The 19,787-nt window shown below is 45.4% G+C and overlaps 1 protein-coding gene and 1 long non-coding RNA gene across 2 annotated transcripts in view; both read left to right on the forward strand.

Annotated features, from left to right (window-relative positions):
- Positions 1–19,787, forward strand: part of LOC144819997 (lecithin retinol acyltransferase-like) — a 99,172-nt gene that overhangs the window by 76,659 nt on the left and 2,726 nt on the right. The gene's annotated exons all lie outside the window — the stretch shown is intronic.
- On the forward strand, positions 4,813–6,027 carry LOC144819996 (uncharacterized). The gene is made up of 5 exons (XR_013607662.1): positions 4,813–4,987; positions 5,256–5,332; positions 5,491–5,567; positions 5,683–5,804; positions 5,936–6,027. It is a non-coding gene; the product is annotated as an uncharacterized LOC144819996 (long non-coding RNA).

Below are 19,787 nucleotides of genomic sequence, written 5' to 3' on the forward strand. Positions count from 1 at the left end.
GAAGGAGTCCCAAAGACAGTTAGTAATCTAGAGACTGAAGAAAGCGTAGAAATTTCCATCACCTGCTCCAATCTAATTGCACTGCATAGTAAACAAGTAGCAGGGCTCTTTTTAATATACTAAGCCAAAATATAGGCAAGTATGTTTATACACCTCAGATTATCAGAAAGGCTCCTGGAGTTTAGGACTCCTTTACTAAGTTGTTAATAACATCTCCCCCTTACCTTGATAAAGTAGCCTACAGCATCCCCTGGTTCCTTCAGTGGCTCAATAAAGCAGCATGCAGAGCGACGTCCTCCCCCTTCCAGAAGCGGCAGTATACTGACCTCTTTTGCTGGATTTATACACCTTTGTTAAATTCCCTAATTGACCGCACCTGAGGACCCTTAATTAATTAGGTCGCAACAAAAATGCGGTGGCCATGTTGTGTAGTCCTCGATTTCAGTGTAGGGCTACAGGGTGAAGTAATGGAGCCGCCATCTTGTGTAAGGCCGATAACTGTCTCGTGGTACAAGTCTCGTGATGTATTTAGTTAAATACAAAACCTTCCTTCTTGTAAAACAAATAAGCAGCGTGTGCTCGATATAAATAATTTGTACAAGTTCCCTGATTTACCGCGTCTCGAACCCATTTAATCATATGGTCGAAAACAATTGCGGTGGCCATATTGGATAGTATTTTACCCATGTATAAAACTACAGGGTGAGGCTATATGGGCGCCATCTTGTGTAGGACCGGAAAATAAATCCCGGTACTCGAACCCATGTATAACACGGAATACCTTAATTTAAACACTAAACTATCCATTTCGAAAAATGAAGGAACAACTTATGAGTACATGACATACTTATTTGGAAACGAGCCGAAAGAATGAATTTCTCTCGAAGAGCATCGGTAATGCCAGGGCATGCGGTGGCCATTAGCGTTTGGGCAAAGATATAATAATTGAATAAAATGGCTGCCATTTTGGTTTGGGGAAAATAAAATAACCATTCCGGGCGGCCATAACCTTTCAGGCTAATATTTTTACAGGGCAGACTATGACAATCTTTCTTAATTCTCAAAGCAATGTGGAATCTACATCTAAATTCCTAAATTAAAGAATTTTATGGAAACGATTAATATTGATCCATGAAGTCACAACTTTTTCAGAAAATGAATTTTAATAGAAATTAATTAATTTTCTCTGCGTAATAATAATGAATTCTCACAAGTATTTGATAAGATAATAAATATATTGGCAGTAAGCATCACCAATTCTCCCAGAGATAGTTTAGGGACAATGGTGGTCGAATATGGTAAAGACAAGTGCTGTCCTAAGTCATTGTACGTCCCTGGTTGAAATACCATGGCAGCCAACATGATAGGGGTCTAGTATAATGCAAATGTTTACCAGGTATATACTACCGACTATGAGAGGGAGCAAAGACAAGGTGGGGGATAAACCAGTGAACCGAACCTGGTGTAATGTAAATGTGTTAAAGGTTCTAGGTATATACTAACAATTATAAGAAAGAGTAAGGGAAGGACAGAGGAAAAACGAAAGCAAACCTCCCCACGATAAGGGTCATACTCTGGGTAACAGAGAACATCCTATTGTCAGGACCCCTCATGTTGTATATGGGATGGAAAGATAAATATGCAAGAACCCTATGCTTACAAATGAATCTTGTTGTACCTTTTACCAAATCCAATTGTTCTTTACTTTTAGTATTTTACAAATCAATAACACTGGCAAGCACAAAAGAGTACACGTAATAAGTGATATGCAAACAAGGTATATCATTTAAAGCATAATAATTTACTTGTCTACATGTGAATAGCTCCTACAACGGGAGACATGCATTCCCTTCTCTTATTTTGAAATGTGTCAAGGTAGTCAAAAAGTTAAAGGTTCAGAAAAGACATCTAAGATGACACATGGGCAGTAAGAATAAGATTCACCAATATTCATTCATCTCATCACAGGACTCTATGAAATGAGAAAGTGCATTTCATCATCATAGTTGTGCCCCAGTTCAACACTCCTCATTCTACATATCCACTCTGCTTCACATTTCCTAAGAGCTAAGGTCCGGTCACCTCCTCGTGGATTAGGGGGGACATGGTCAATTCCCATAAACCATAGTGTGTCCTCTGGCTTATGTTTCTCCTGCATATGGAATGTCATCGCATATTTGTGATCATTATTGCGATGAGCCCTGACATGTTCCTGAATCCTCTGTTTCAGGGGCCGTTTTGTGCTGCCTACGTAGATTTTCTCACATGGCCAGCCTATGATGTACACTACAAAAGGTGTGTTGCAATTTATTAGATGTTTAATTTTATGTGTCTTCTTTGTGTTGAAACAGAAGGTTTTCGTTTTGTCCCTTCCCAGACTACATACATTGCAATTCCTGCATGTGAAGAACCCCACCATTTTTTTAGCTTCAAGACAAACCTCAGGGATACTGAAGAACGGTTCCTCCAAAGAGGTTACCCACGGCAGATACTCAATAAGGCAAAGGCAAGAGTAGCCAAAGTAACTAGGGAAACCACACTGGAAAGTGGAGCTCCGAAAGGAGACAACAAATTTCCTTTGGCTTTCTGTACAAAATTTACTGATGAAAACAGCAGGGTGTATAATACCCTAAGAAAACATTGGCACCTTTTGACAGAGATTCCCAGTATCAAAAATGACCTTCCGCCCAAACCTAAAATCACCTACAGGCGAGGCCACAACTTGAGGAACATGTTGTGTCCCAGTCTAGTGACCACTGAGAAACAGAAGCCATGTTGGCTCCCACCAAAAATGGTGGGGTTCTTCACATGCAGGAATTGCAATGTATGTAGTCTGGGAAGGGACAAAACGAAAACCTTCTGTTTCAACACAAAGAAGACACATAAAGTTAAACATCTAATAAATTGCAACACACCTTTTTGTAGTGTACATCATAGGCTGCCCATGTGAGAAAATCTACGTAGGCAGCACAAAACGGCCCCTGAAACAGAGGATTCAGGAACATGTCAGGGCTCATCGCAATAATGATCACAAATATGCGATGACATTCCATATGCAGGAGAAACATAAGCCAGAGGACACACTATGGTTTATGGGAATTGACCATGTCCCCCCCTAATCCACGAGGAGGTGACCGGACCTTAGCTCTTAGGAAATGTGAAGCAGAGTGGATATGTAGAATGAGGAGTGTTGAACTGGGGCACAACTATGATGATGAAATGCACTTTCTCATTTCATAGAGTCCTGTGATGAGATGAATGAATATTGGTGAATCTTATTCTTACTGCCCATGTGTCATCTTAGATGTCTTTTCTGAACCTTTAACTTTTTGACTACCTTGACACATTTCAAAATAAGAGAAGGGAATGCATGTCTCCCGTTGTAGGAGCTATTCACATGTAGACAAGTAAATTATTATGCTTTAAATGATATACCTTGTTTGCATATCACTTATTACGTGTACTCTTTTGTGCTTGCCAGTGTTATTGATTTGTAAAATACTAAAAGTAAAGAACAATTGGATTTGGTAAAAGGTACAACAAGATTCATTTGTAAGCATAGGGTTCTTGCATATTTATCTTTCCATCCCATATACAACATGAGGGGTCCTGACAATAGGATGTTCTCTGTTACCCAGAGTATGACCCTTATCGTGGGGAGGTTTGCTTTCGTTTTTCCTCTGTCCTTCCCTTACTCTTTCTTATAATTGTTAGTATATACCTAGAACCTTTAACACATTTACATTACACCAGGTTCGGTTCACTGGTTTATCCCCCACCTTGTCTTTGCTCCCTCTCATAGTCGGTAGTATATACCTGGTAAACATTTGCATTATACTAGACCCCTATCATGTTGGCTGCCATGGTATTTCAACCAGGGACGTACAATGACTTAGGACAGCACTTGTCTTTACCATATTCGACCACCATTGTCCCTAAACTATCTCTGGGAGAATTGGTGATGCTTACTGCCAATATATTTATTATCTTATCAAATACTTGTGAGAATTCATTATTATTACGCAGAGAAAATTAATTAATTTCTATTAAAATTCATTTTCTGAAAAAGTTGTGACTTCATGGATCAATATTAATCGTTTCCATAAAATTCTTTAATTTAGGAATTTAGATGTAGATTCCACATTGCTTTGAGAATTAAGAAAGATTGTCATAGTCTGCCCTGTAAAAATATTAGCCTGAAAGGTTATGGCCGCCCGGAATGGTTATTTTATTTTCCCAAACCAAAATGGCAGCCATTTTATTCAATTATTATATCTTTGCCCAAACGCTAATGGCCACCGCATGCCCTGGCATTACCGATGCTCTTCGAGAGAAATTCATTCTTTCGGCTCGTTTCCAAATAAGTATGTCATGTACTCATAAGTTGTTCCTTCATTTTTCGAAATGGATAGTTTAGTGTTTAAATTAAGGTATTCCGTGTTATACATGGGTTCGAGTACCGGGATTTATTTTCCGGTCCTACACAAGATGGCGCCCATATAGCCTCACCCTGTAGTTTTATACATGGGTAAAATACTATCCAATATGGCCACCGCAATTGTTTTCGACCATATGATTAAATGGGTTCGAGACGCGGTAAATCAGGGAACTTGTACAAATTATTTATATCGAGCACACGCTGCTTATTTGTTTTACAAGAAGGAAGGTTTTGTATTTAACTAAATACATCACGAGACTTGTACCACGAGACAGTTATCGGCCTTACACAAGATGGCGGCTCCATTACTTCACCCTGTAGCCCTACACTGAAATCGAGGACTACACAACATGGCCACCGCATTTTTGTTTTGACCTAATTAATTAAGGGTCCTCAGGTGCGGTCAATTAGGGAATTTAACAAAGGTATATAAATCCAGCAAAAGAGGTCAGTATACTGCCGCTTCTGGAAGGGGGAGGACGTCGCTCTGCATGCTGCTTTATTGAGCCACTGAAGGAACCAGGGGATGCTGTAGGCTACTTTATCAAGGTAAGGGGGAGATGTTATTAACAACTTAGTAAAGGAGTCCTAAACTCCAGGAGCCTTTCTGATAATCTGAGGTGTATAAACATACTTGCCTATATTTTGGCTTAGTATATTAAAAAGAGCCCTGCTACTTGTTTACTATGCAGTGCAATTAGATTGGAGCAGGTGATGGAAATTTCTACGCTTTCTTCAGTCTCTAGATTACTAACTGTCTTTGGGACTCCTTCTCTGATAAAACCCAATGGAAATATTTAATTTTCTTTCTCTTTAGAGTATCTTGGCAAAATTGAAATTCTATACTGTCCGCTGATAAGAAGAAGCTAGCAGCCGAATAGAAGAGTTTAATAGGTAAGAGAAACTGTTTATTAGAGAGGTAGTCATATACTACAGCACTTTTGTCACATGTTGCCAGTGACAGGGCGGCATCTTATATAATCCTGGGCGTGCCACCCGGACATTTAGGAATTAATGGGATCTTGAATTATTTATCTCGTTATTTTCTACAGAGGACATATGGAGTTCTCCACCATCCCTCTACCCTGGTTTCTCAACTGTTAGTGGACCACTATCCAGATATCCGAGAGTGAGTGTTATAATTCTGCCCCTTACCTGCTGAAGCCTATACTTGAATAACTTTGTGAAAACGAAGATAGCACTAGTAATTTTTGGTAAAGCAAATATTGTTGTTCATTTTATAGGTGGCCATGAATACACGTTTTCCTTAAACCATTATTTTGGGTGTGATTCGGTTTTAGTCGACATATATCAAGTGAATTGTCTGGACAGAATTTCACAAACTGACAGGTGCCCGACTAACGGGGTAAGATTTCATCTTCCTAATTGTTTTTTGGCTATCAGTTATATCTGTGGCCACGTACGATGTTGGTACATTTAGCATATCTGTCCTCTCAGCTGCTTTTCCAATGATATTTTTCCGTTGACCATTTACAGTTGCCACTGGTCCACAATATAACCATTTGGATAAATACACGCTTCCTTTAACCACGTGAGAGGACCCAGGGGCGACATCGTTAGCGACTTTTTATGGTATGGTTAAGGGTTTATATGATACACACGTTATCATTGCCTTTTTGCTTAGTTTCTACCACCTCAACATTTGGGGTTCCTGGCCGATTCTAAAATTCAGGGGGTCTATATATACTGAGGAGATGGGGAAAATGTCTATATACCGATATGGGAAAAAGTTAATATGCAAGAACTAATGAGATGCCCGTTTTGGGTATTGTGTTCATTTTTTTTAAAAAAAAGAACAAAAAAAAGAATAATGTTTGATGTGACCACAGCAAGTATGGTCCATAGTTCACAACTTGTGCCACTGTAAAAAATCTAGAGATTTATGTTTTTTCTTTCACAATCATATTTTGTATGAAGTTGTTAACCATTGTTTTGCACAAACAACCTCCCGAAGTGGGTGATAATTACACCTAGACGTGTGAATATAGAAAACGCATGATCTGAACTAGAATAAGTTTATGATGAACTGTTGTTGAAGCCCGGCATTTTTTGCACTAGCTTAGTTGCTTTTTAAAATATCTATGTCTATAGTTTTTAACTGTATGTCTGTATATTGTCTTTTTCTTGTAAACAGCCCTGAAGAAGTCCCTTGAGGACGAAACGCGTCGGCTGTAGATCCTGTGTACAACCGTTTTTTTCAAAAGGAATCAAATAAAGAATCACCAAAAATACAAGGATTATCTGATTGTGATTATTACTGCTTTTTTGTTATTAGAGAAAACAGTCTTTATATATGCTCAAGTGGTGCACCTTGTCCTTTCTAAAATCCTCTTAGTTCATGTTCTTTGAACTTATACTGTAACAGTGGGTATTTTTGCAGTGTGCACACTTACCGCCCCGAGGATCAGAGGGTGGGCCCAATACGTTTAAATTTGGGAGAAATTTTGACTAGGTGCTGTTTATTTGGGAACCTTCCACTGTTGTTTTGTCTGTACAAGATAACCATTCTTCGTTAATGTATTCGTCAAGCATGTACCGGGTGTTATCTGTAGTGCTGTTAATTTAGTTTTTTCACCTCCTTGTGAGCTACTTCTTTTTCCAGGTTTCTGAGGTCTACCACTAGGCTTGCCCAGCTCCCGTTCGAGGTAGCAGCTTGATGCAGTATACCTTGATTATGTATTCCCCCCACAACACTATTCTGAAAGTTTCCTATTCTGCTGCTCAGCTCCATGTGGAGTCCAAATTGGTCTAGGAACAACCTCGCTCACTTGGACCTTAAATGGGATGCTAGCGGAACAACGCGAGCTGTACCATGAGTATTCCAACAACGCAAGCGATACCACAATTTCTTCAACCATGCATATGCATATCCGGGTAATTTTTAGGGGTCCGGAGTTTTTTTTAAGTTGGGGTTAGGGTTTTATGCCTTAGGACAGTGGAAGGGGTTGGGGTCGTTTTAGGGCCAGCACGGGGGTGGGGCAAGGGGTCGGGGTAGTGTATGTTAAGGGGCAGGGTTTTAGGCCTCAAGGCAGGGAAATGGGTGGTTGGGGTCGTTTTTTAGGGCTTGGGGGAGGGTGCAGTAGTTTTTAGGGCTCGGGCAAGGGGTTGTTTTTTAAATTAGGGGTTAGGGCTTTAGACCTCAGGGCAGTGGAAGGGGTTGGGTAGTTTTAGGAACCGCGCGGGGTGGGTAGGGGAAGTGTATGTTAAGGGGCAGGGTTTGAGGCCTCCGGCGGAGGGGAATGGGTAGTTTTCAGGGAAAGTTTTGGGCATCAGGGCAAGGGGGCGGGTAGGGAGTTTGTAATTTAGGGCAGGGGGTCGGAGTAGTGGCGGGTTTAGCAATACATGCCCCCTTACCATTCATGCCTTTACTACAAAATTGCATGGTTAAGCCACATTCATGGTTTGGGCTGCAGGGTAGAGGCATGTGTGGTTTAGCCATGCGTGCCTCTATCATATAACTACCTTAAATGCACCATCTTGTAGTGCTTCAGCTTTCAGACCTTTGATAAGCGCATTTTCCCTCCCACTATACACTTTGTGAAAACCTGCAGCTTGTATTAATCCAGGAGGATGCGGTTATGGTATTCTTCTTGCTCATATCTCTGGCAATTCTCCCTGTAACCAGAATGTAGTCCAGCTGGCTATGTGTCCCACATGTAACCGAGTACCAAGAGTACTCTTTTGTACTGGGGTGATGCTGAAGCCAGATATCCACAAGCCCTATGTCTTCCATTATCGACTTCAGTAGTTTAATCATGCCCAACCTACCGGCATGTGTTGGGAATGGAGAAACTTTCCTTAACATTGGCGGGGGAGGGCGCTAAATACTCTGAGCTGTGGCAGCCATTCTTGTCTTTGCTAGCTTCAGAGTTTCGAGAGGTTACTTGTCCTCGCTACCTGCGCTTGCTGCGCCTGTCGGATATGGATCCGACTGGGACGAGTTAGTGGGATTGCACCCCTGATAGATTCTTTCTGTTCTTGATAAAGATTGTTCGCATCCACAATGCTCCCGTTCCTGCCACAGACTCTGTAGGGTGACATGGCTTTGTTCGTCTTACTACCTGAGCTTATTATTTTGCAATATAACAAGGATTTGGGGCCATTTGGACATGTATTGTTTATATATGCGTCATATTCTTTCAATAAACAGATTTAATACTAAAGGGTTGTCTGTCCCTCCTTACGGTAAACACAGGTTAGGTTAACTGGCAACCACCTGGAAGCATTAAGAAAAACAAATGCCACTTTGAGCAACTCCTGAAAATAATATTTATTCTGTCCATTAGGAGTATACACATTAACTATACACACTTTCCTTCCAGTTAACAGCCCCTGAAGCAGCACGTACCATTCTTCCTTCTTAGTCATTTCCTGCTTCCAAAACGGTATATATCTAGCGCCACCCATATCATTATTCCCATAGCGTATGTTGAGTAAACCGAGTAATAAGCCTTCACTTGTCCTCTTTAATGCAATTTATCAGCCTCCCCTGCTGGGAGGTGTGTTTCTTGCAACAAGGCTACCTCCAGCAGCTTTTCAAATATGAAAGTACTCCGTATCTCTTTGAATATGTATTAAGCACTGACGTTTCGTGAAGAAGAAAATACTATCATTGTCTGTATGTGGTCATCCTTCACTTATGGGTGTGCCTCTAGTTTCCACAATCCCACAACTCTGTCCCTCTTTGCCTGTCAACTTATTGTGTCTGTTGATCGCCTCATATCAACCTGAATTTATCTGCCTATGCTGGTAAATCACCAAACCAGGTCCCCCTCCTAAGACAGTTGTGTGATCAGCTTAAACACAAAATGTAATCAACCGGTTTTTCTACCCTCCTTCATATTTAACCCGCCTTCCTGTTAATTTACCTTGCTAAGAACAATGATACTGCACCTTGTTATTCTGGGACACTCTGTGCCAATGTGTGGGATGGGTGGTCCCTTGCTATACTTTATCCCTACCGATTCAGTCCTAGACTTCCCAACCAAGTCCCCTACTGCCCGTGATGTGTAGCCCTCAACATACACCAAAAAATCTCTATTCCCCCTTCTGTTTCAAGCATCTCAGATCGTCCTCACTCCATGGGATAAGAGAAAGGGGATGTGTCCCTTCTGACAATTTCTCTTCCACTCAACCTCCTCGGTATATAGCAAAATTATATGCAGATAGCAAAACAGCCGTAAACGTCTGCGTAATATTTGACTGAGCCATCTAAGCAGACTTGCCTTTCATCGAGCGTCATGAATTACAATCCTATCCTTCCAATGCTTTGTTTTTCATTGCCATCCCAGTGTATTCCGCATTTTCTTGCTCCCCGCTTCCTTGCTTTCCTTTGTGTTAATGTGCCATCTTCTGCACCAGTATCCTGCCTGACCTCAGTAGATACTGAGTTTCTTAACCTGCTTGCATTTCCTGGGGTCCCCAGTGCTCCCGTTGTGGAACCAGACATTCCAGTGTGGTTTGGAGAGCGCCCATGAGAGCAGCATCCCGTCTCACATTTCCAGTCAGTCCCAAACAGCAGTTTTTAGGTCTCGGGGCCGTAGGCCAAGACCGGAAGTCCGGACATTTATTGTTACTTAGAGTGCAGAAACATCCCGCCTCTCTTTTAGTCTCTCCTCCATTGGCTGGCTTCCTAAATGGAGGCCAGCCATTGGAGGAGAGAGCCGTTCCTCCAAAGAAGCTCCGTCATTTTCGGATTTGGGGGCGTACATTTTGCTGTTCTTTCGCCAGTGACGTCACCCGTCACTCAGAACAACAAAACACACGCCCCGAATGCGAAAATGACCATGCTTTCTCTGAGGCATTTCTGCTTTGCCTCAGAGAAAGACGGTGGTGGGTTCCAGAGCTGCTCTGCTCGTCCCCCCTTCCCTCCGCTTTCCTTTGTCCAGCTCTGCCCTTCCCTCCGCACGCAGCTCCTTCATCCAGCTCTGCCCCCCCTTCCCTCCGCACGCAGCTCCTTCGTCCTGCTCTTCCCCCCTTCCCTCCGCCCACAGTCCTTCTTCGTCCCGGCCCCGCTCCCCCCCCTCCCTCCGCCCGCAGATCTCCTCCGTCCCGCTCCCCCCTCCCTCTGCCCGCAGCTCTCCTCCGTCCCGCTCCCCCCTCCCTCCGCCCGCAGCTCTCCTTCGACCCGCTCCCCCCTCCCCTGCTCCTCAGCACTGCTAACCACCTCACAGTCCTGCGAGCACCATGCTGCATCGTTGCACGCCCCCTCTTCCGCACACCTACCCTGAGCCCCTGTCTCCTGTATGCTGGTGCTACTCAGCACTGCACAGCTCCATTCGTCACCTGAGACCCCCACATATCCGCAGAAAACCCCCTCAACAAACCCTTCTCCCGTACCTGAGCGTCGCACCCCCCCCCATCATTTTCTCACCCATCATGAGCCCCACACACTCTCACCCTGACAGGCTCCTCAGCCCTCATATCGCACCCTGGTTTCTCTCCCTGAAGTAGATGCCCCGAGAGAGAGCCGAGCTGTATGCGCGCGCCTTCCATGTTTTCGCATAATTCACATTCTCTCCCGTGGAATTGGCTCGCAGTCAGCAGCTGCTGCCTGAATGGTATAAATTCCGGCTGGCACGTGGCCATCTCTGCTGCGGGAGCTCGCGCTAACACCGGCTGCTGTAAGTGTCATCCAATATTGGGAGAGGAGTATTTGTGATATCTCCAAAAATTCCGCGCAGGTCCTCCAGGGTGGCTGCGAAATCAAAAAACTATTAAAAATCCGCTCTGTTTCAAGGGCGGAGGCTGGGCTGTCGAACCGTGGAGCCCTGGTTCTCAGGCTGGCCCCTGTGTCCGTTTCTGGTCTCTTCGCTGCCGCAGCCCCGTCCCTCCCTAGCAGGCCTGGCCATGCCTTGCGGGCTCGGCTATGCAGCTTTCGGCCGAGCTACTGGTTATTTGGGGTCCACAAACTATGGAACCCCGCCAATTCCGTTCTGTGTGCAGAAAGCGCTTAATTGCAGCTAGCGCCCAGCGTGTAGCGCAGTGAAGCCAATTCACGGCGCTACATATTTGCTCTGGTTCAGCATCGATCTTGATTCCAATTGATAACCAGTCATACACAAATGAATGCGATCCGCCCAATGGCATGACCGCTAGCCACTTACAGATTATTTTACTGTACCAAAAAATGGGCCACTTAAAATCGGGATATGTGGAAAGAAATCGAGTCTTGTGCTAAATTAAGAAGTGCGGTGCAGTCTCCTAATTTACATTTTTTTAAATTTCTTCTTTCAAAAACACGTTGTTCTCTCTTGATGACCCTTGACCTGTACATTATTACCGATTAGTTCTTGCTGTCCGTGTTCTGTACTGTACCCTTGAAATGGGGCACACTTATGGGCAGAGCTGCCAGTTTTTGAATGGGCAGTATTAACATGTACTACGGTAGGCCGCATCAGTATAACTCAGAAGAAGTTCTAGATTTGTGGGGCAGTATCAACACTCCTTATCCAAATTGACTTGTTTATTTGGGGGCAATATCCCGAGTACACTGCCTAGTTATATATTGCAGCGCCAACTTCGCTCGAGGGCATTGGGGCGCTTTACAAGAGAACCACACCATGTTTACACATTCTCATGGGCAGGGAGGCTACGTTTTCGTAGCAAGTAGGGCAGGATGCGAACGTGAAAATGTGTCTCCTCCCATATCGAGATGGCCTGTGCGGTAGGTCCTAGTGACACGTTGGTGTGGCTAAAGGGCCAGAGCAGCAGCATTTGGAGCTTTGGAAACCAGGTTCAAATCACTTATCTCCTCCTGCATCCCAAAATAGAATGTGTCCATGTTTCACGAACCCGGTGCTCATGGAAAGCTGTCCAATACCTTCGGGTCGAGTTCGCGTTATATAAAAAATGCGCCAAAGCTTGGGTACTATTATGTCCCATTGGACCGGAAATGGGCAGGCTGCGCGCGCGTATCTGCCATAAATCCGGGTGAGCCCCCTGCCCTTCGCGGGGATGCAGATACTATTGCCCAGTAAGTGCCCCGCTATCGGGGTAAGTGGCTGCCCCCTGGGGCGGGCGGGGGCTCTTTCAGTCCCTTTTGTCACCGCACAGCCAGAGGGTGCGGCGCGAAGAGCTGATAATGGGGCAGGGGAAGCGGCTTCAGCAGCCAGAAGAGGCCCATCGGATGACAACGACTCTGACCGCGGGGGGCCCGGGGGCAGGGCAGGCCCTGGGGTCCATGGTGGCGGGGGCAGGGCAGGCCGTGGGGGCAACCGGTGAGGGCTTCGAATACATCTAGTGTGCGCAGAAGATGGCCGCACGCGGGAAGCTGTGTATATGCCAATAGAAATAACAATGCCATTTATTTAGGGATACAAAAAAAAAAATAATGAGCAATACCAATAGCTCTACCAATAATATTGCCGAGACCATTGCATTGTAAATGCTTGTTTACTGTGAAAATGGGACTCTTCCCTTCATACATAACCCTAGTGCCCACAGTTTTTCTGCTTCCCTGGCAATGCCACTGGACCTGCTGTGTATAATGCTGCAAAGTTTGGACAGTCTGCTTTTGTACTGCGGGGCACCAGACCTACGGACATACTGAGTGTGCTCGTTTCACAGAAAAAAATATTGATAGGACCTTTGGGTTCAGAGCTCACGTTATCTGTCCCTCAAGAACGTCAATAGGCTGTCCGACATCCCTGGAAACCCAGGAAAACACAGATTGTTCCACTTGGGCCTGACCTCTGCATCTTACTCTCTTGACTAAGCTGTGGCCAGGGCCGACAGCATTTTGATCTTGTTTTGACGTTTCAAGACGCCCCCTTGAAGATGGTCAGCCAGTGTATTAGTTTCTTTTTTGCCCTCTGTGCCCTGAGGTGATTTATGTCTGTAAGATAGTGTCTATCTTGTTTGCAAGTGTTGTTGTAGAAGAAGCTATCTCCTCCAATATTAAAGTGTGTCAGTTCCCTGGCATCATTTCCTGGCTTGGCTAGCCACTGTGGCTGAGCGGGCCTGTCAGTTGCTGACTCAGCTGTGCACTAGTCAATTGTGTTACTCCAAGATGTTTTGCCCATCCTGTCCTTGTACTTTTCTTACCTGCTAGATGACTCCAGTTGGCATCCGTTTCTGGAGCTACTATGTAACAATCCTGCACATTTATCACCTCCACCTATTTACTAAGCTCCTGATCATCAATTTAATATCATGTAACCTATGTAGATTACAGGCCAAATTAATCTGACTATAGCTAAATGGTCTAAACTCTGCCTCAATCTTTAACCCAAAATGTAATATGTACCTAAACCCTCATATTTGCTTTGAACCAATTTAGTATTCAAGAAGTAGTAATAGTTGCTTTACGATTTACTGTGGACTCAGAGGTAAAAGTAATTCTCATTAAGTAAATTAAATATTTCAGTGGCTCGGAGTGGAATTGGTTTCACTAAAATTAGGAGTGGGTGCATGCAATTACCTTAACTAAACTGCTGACATGCATTACATTATCCTTTTCAAGTTAGAATCATTAACCTTAAAATGTTATTAAAATGCATGTCAGTCATTTAGTGCACAATCAATTAATTTAAAAAGTAAAATAATATTAACTTTCCTTGCTTCATGTCCTCGCTCCGGTCCCGGTGTTTTTCTCTCATCCTTCGCGGGCCCCAGATAACTCCCCTAACCAATCCTAGCACTGCTCTCATGCTGTTAACCAGCATCAGAGTGTCATGTAGTTCCTATAAAACCTATATAGGATCTGCACGTTTAGACAACATACACTGAAGGATTGGGGTTAGACTGAATCTAGCCCCCCCGCCGGGTATGTTGGCCTGTGTACCAGCTAGCTCACAGTGCCACAAAGAAACTCCTCTTACCAAGGAGAGAATAGTTCTTGGCAAGTATCAAAAATGACAACCCTGATCCCTCAGGACCGTGGAAACAGTGTACTACTTTTCGCTCCGTCGCTCATCCTCACGTAGTCTCAGAGAGATACACAGAATAAATGGTATGGATGTTTTTTAATAAGTATTTATTGAACAGTCGTTATTCTAGTGACAAATAGGTGCGCTGAAACAACCATTAGACAGTAAAAGATATGGTAGATTTCTACCATTTTGCTATAGCCATGAATACAGGCAAGTATATAAAATACATAACAATAAAAATGCGTACTCCTAGGATGCTAACCTAACTAGATGTACCTAAGTGTACCTAGCATGTATTTAGGTGTTAATCCAAGAATCCCTCTAGGATAAAGTCAACCCCATTACCTGAAGTGAGAGACTGTGGGACCCCGTCTTGGTCTCGAGTTGGATACCCTGCAAGGGATGTTAGACCACTGTGAGCTGAAGTATCTGCATGCAGGAACCTCAGCGTCTCGCGTCACTGTTTCGGCTGGGAAATCCTGACCTCCTCTACTCGTCTCAGCAAGATGTGATTTTTTTTTTTATATCCAAAGGTCCCCCGGGGGGTTCTACCTTGCTGTGCCCCTTGTCGGACATAGGATGATGTCGGGAATGAACTTTATACATAGTTATTATACAGGAGATGGTAGTCCTGCTGAGTTTCCAAGAATCCTCATGCATAATGTATGAGGCTTTTATCCGGGAAAATCCCGCTTTCAGTCTGCAGTGTCGTATCTAGGTAAAAGGTCCGTGTCAGGAACCATTATGTGTGTAATGTAGGGGAGAGTATAGGTGAAAGGTTGCGATATTACCTGAGCCTATATTGGAGTACCTACATGGACTATAACAAGAGAAGCACCTGAATTGGATGGAGCAGGCTGTAAATGTATGAATGGTTTGGGGGTTACTTTCTTGAAATATAAGCCTAGATTCATTAACTTCATTGCACCTTATCCTAAGGTACTATTTGTTTGAAGGTTCGCTTCAAGATATTGTTAATTTTGCATTGCTATTTTACTGCAGTTTTTTGCACTTTTCTTATACTTTTATATCTCATCTTTGAATTACATCTAGTATTTGCTTGTACTTGTTTGTTTAACTTGTTTAAATTATTAGAAATATGTATTTTGTGATTAATATCAAGATCCTCATTCCATTTGTTAATATTAGGACTTTTTATTAGTAGTAACGTTTGTATATTGCCTATTAAAGATTAACTCTGCTTATCTGCATTCTCAGATGGGGGTTGTTGGAAATGGGGGTTGCCCAAATCTCCAAGGGGGTAGCATGGCATCAAGCGGGCAGGCCAAACTTCGAGGACATGTGAAGCATTCACGCAGTACCCACAGACGACACACCATACACCAATCACACCACAAAAGAGTCACGACACCACCTTTGGTTGGAAAAAGATTAAGTTTAGTTATGTCTCCAACCTGCAAGGTAAAAAGGAACAGAATAGTGGTAGTCACGACAAGGCGCCAACTGGCACCAGAGCCAAGTACTTCATGAGGAATTATTTACAAGGGACAAAAAGGTTGAGTCCAAAGTCCATGCTGAAAGGGAAAAGGATGGTTAACTAGACCTGGGGCCAACCTGGCGGGGCCAACTCAGGCTCTCATCCTCGGGGGAAGGCTGTAATTGCAAACTCCAACATTATGCATAAACACACTTCCTGCGTTATAACGCCAAACCCCACCCCTGTAAGGGAAAAACAGAGCATCACAGCACATTTAATATTAGACAGGAGCACCTATCATGAATCAACATGGCTGGCTCATTAACCAGGGGCATGAACAGGGGCCTGGAATAACTCGTCAGGCCAGCTTAGGGGCACCCCTGCAGTAGAAGGGAACACCCAGATTTACTCCACCCTCCCCCTACGGGTATAAAACAACCGGTAGGAAGGCACCTGGCATTCAATAATATCTGAGGTATACACCCTAGGCATCAAAGGTAACCTGGGAACATGGCTTTTCAGCCCTCAACCTGGAACATAAACTTTAGGCAGTGCATTGGCAACAACTCTTCCTGGGTCACCTTAGAGGAGACAATATTCCCTGGGGCATAGAACCATAGGCCTACAAACCTCAACATAGGGTAAACCCTCCTTGGGGGAATATAGATTGAATGTTAAGCCTATCCTCTAGACGCATGAGCACCTGTACAGGGGTTTCACGACCCGTCTGGGACCTTAGGCATCACAGGTAACAGGCAACCAATAGTCATCACTGCCAGTTCGCTCTCCAGGCGGCTGCCCTCTCCAGGAACCACCTATACAGGCCGATATGGATGCCCCTAAAACCTTGTGCCCTATCACGAGGTCTCTTAAGTTTACCAGTCATGGGAGGGGGCGGGCACCGACCCTGTACCCCGTTGCCCTTTCCACCCTCTACATAGGCCCCACTCACCAGTTGCTCCTGCGTTTTTGGCAGGTTTCTCCTTGGAGGTGGGGGCAGGCAGCTTCTCAATCCTGCGCAGGCCACTCGGGGCCCGCAAGACCTCACTCAGGCCTGCGCTGCCCAACCGGGGCTCCCTCGGGGACCCGGGAAACACCTCCGGCTGGCTTCAGGCCTCCCCTGGGGACCCGGGGCTCTCCACAACCGAAAGCAGGGTTCTTTCTGGGGAGGGGGGCAGGCACCGGCAATGTGCCTCGAGGCCCCCCCTCTTTTCTCGGCGTTGCCCGGGCCCCTCTTCCTCTCGGGGACCCGGGGCTCCAAGATCGGCTGCAGGACTCGCCTCCCAACGGGAGCCCTGCGGATGTCGGGCAGATCTCTCGGAGCCTCCGTATCTCGAGGCCCCTCCTCACCTCTCTCCAGCGGCGTCCTCGGTGGCTTCACCCGGGCCTTTTCCTGCTGCCCAGCGGGGCAACCAATCCGTGTGCGGCCCTTCAGGGGTGCGGCCGCAAGGGCCAATGGCTGTGCCGCAAGGGCGGGGGCGCGGCCAATGACGCGACCGGGCGCCCCGTCACGTGGGCAGGTCGAGGCTGGCTTCTCGGGCCTAGCGCGGCCCACTTTGAACTCCGGCGGCCCTCTCCTCACACCGGGGGCCGCCCAGGACAGATCACCGCGCCTGACAGGGCGAACTCAGCTGCGAAGAGGGGGACTGCTAGCGCTTCCAAGGCACAGCGCTACGGCGGCAGACAGCGCCGGGAAATTACAGCGCCTCGGAGAACTAGGGCGCTCGGTGGCACCACACAAGACTCACTTCACCGGAGACAGCAGGTGAGCGCCTGGGGGCAAAATGCAGCACCTTGCAGAGTAGGATGGTGCTTGAAGAGAAGAGCGCCTTTTGATTCCAGTGCTTCCCAGGATGCTACAGCGTTTGAGTCGCGGGAAGCACAGCCAGCTTAGGCCTCACAGCACTTCGGTGTACAGCACTCCCGAGGGGCAGACAGGTCTTCCAGACATGTCTCAGGCGGCCATTCTTCACCCTCCTGGGCAAACAGCACTCCGGGGCCACAACAGCCACAGTCCCTCACAGGGGCCCAATCCTCCCCAGGAGGCTCCACACGGCCCAGCGCTTCCAAGGGGGGGGCCACAGCTCCTCCAGAGGGGGTAGACAGTCCCACTGCAGTTCCTCAGGGGCAAACCCCTCACCTCCTGGGGGGGGGAATCCAATTAGCTCCTTCCCTTCCCAGTGCTCTTTCAGCACGGCGCTGGCATGGTTCAAGATCCCAACTGTGACAGGGACCTAGTCAGGGGCCCTCCCTTGTCAGGGGCCCATGGGGACAGCAGAGGGGGGGTTCTAGGGGTGCAGGGCCCAGCTCACAGGCCCATGTGGCGGTAGCACCTCACAGCAGGTCCCCTCTCTTCCTTGTCCCTGCGCTGACTGACTCTCTGGTGACACTTCTCCCTATTTATACCCTCCTCCCAGGCAGTGCCAGGACCTTCTAGAATGTTGGCACATCTAGCCTAAACTGGTTCTAGGGGAGGGGGTGAGCACCCTGGGTGCCAGGCTTTCCCTCCAAAAACTAGGGGTAGCTGGGTAATATTATCTAGACCGCTGACCTATGGCACTCCAGTGGCAAAACCCAGGGCCATGGCATCCATTTTAAATACAATACATTTCAATCAGGTGCAGTTTTAAAATGGGGGATTTTACAAGTGCTCACGTTATTTCATGTAATTACATTTTTCAAAAGGGGTCTCACACCACTCATGGCCTATACAGGTTTAATCCCATGGGGGAGACAATCTAGATAAGGGGGTCAAAAGCGAAATATTTGGGGGGAAAAGGCCAAGTCCAACAGGGGTCAATGTCTCTGTCAGTATTTTCCTTTTCTTGACTGATGGAACTTTATTTTATTCATGCTTTCTTTCTGCCTTCTCAGTGCTTTTGTCTAGACACTTTATTAGAGGAAGTTGTTTGAACACACATTCAAATTGCAATTCCTAGTTTCTTCTTTTGAACTTTAAATATCTGTCATCCACATTCTCTCCTGCAGCAAAAGAACCCTTGAGGGGGCAGTCAGTGGAGGGTTTGTTTGGAGGAATGTATCCCTAGTTCCACTACCATCTTTGCAACAGTTTAAAAAAGTTTATTTTACAGAGCTTTTAAACACACTTGGTGATTCTGTATATTAACCGAATTCAGTGCACTATGGGTCTTGCAATTGACGCTAACCTATTAAAATTGCCATGTTAACTATTTTGTAAAAACATTACATTTATATTCATTCACCCTGTATTGTATTGTGGTGACTTACAAATGCAGTGCCTTTTCTTTCTTTATAACGTAAGACTTGCAATTAAAGAATTATCACATTTGGGACGAGTTGCTCATTTCTGGTAGTTGAACAATGCCGGTTCTAAAGTCCAGAGGCAGGTAGGAATGGAAGCAGTTTATTTTGCCACAGCAGGGGCAGCTGCTTTGTTCAGTAATATTTGCAAAGCAACACAAGGAGTGACTTGTGCCGCCTTACGTGGCTTTGTCAAGAAATGTAATGCAACACAGCTGTGGCACATTACATTTCAAGGTGGAAGGCATTTCATGGATAGAGCATGGTCATTTCAATGCATCCACCCATGGATTTTGGCACATTTCCAGATCTACTAAAGTAGCGAAACCTGGGAATACAGTAGAATACCACTCCTTCAGAGAGGGGTAACAAGGAAAAATATCTTTATATCTCATTGTTGTTTCCTCTTTTCACATTTGCTGCATTTTGCAGCACACATAGAAAGTGAAGAATACCTCTAAAGATTGTTTTTGTGCAGGAAGGCTAACTTTCGTGTACAAAGCAAATCCTGCCTGTAATGCAGGCACCCTTGCACTATCGTTCAAGGGTGCTTTCATTGGCGCTAAAGGCTCACAGTCGCCAGCACAAGGAGAGTGCAGAAATGCTCCATATCTTTTTAAACATTGAGCATTTCTCCCCTCTCCCTTTCATGCAACGCAGCTCAGCAAGTTTATTTGCTGCCCTGCGTTGCATGAAAGATTAATATATGTGCCCCAACCTCCTTAAATTTGATAAG

Source organism: Lissotriton helveticus, chromosome 2_1 (assembly GCF_964261635.1).
Source record: "Lissotriton helveticus chromosome 2_1, aLisHel1.1, whole genome shotgun sequence".
NCBI lineage: Eukaryota > Metazoa > Chordata > Amphibia > Caudata > Salamandridae > Lissotriton > Lissotriton helveticus.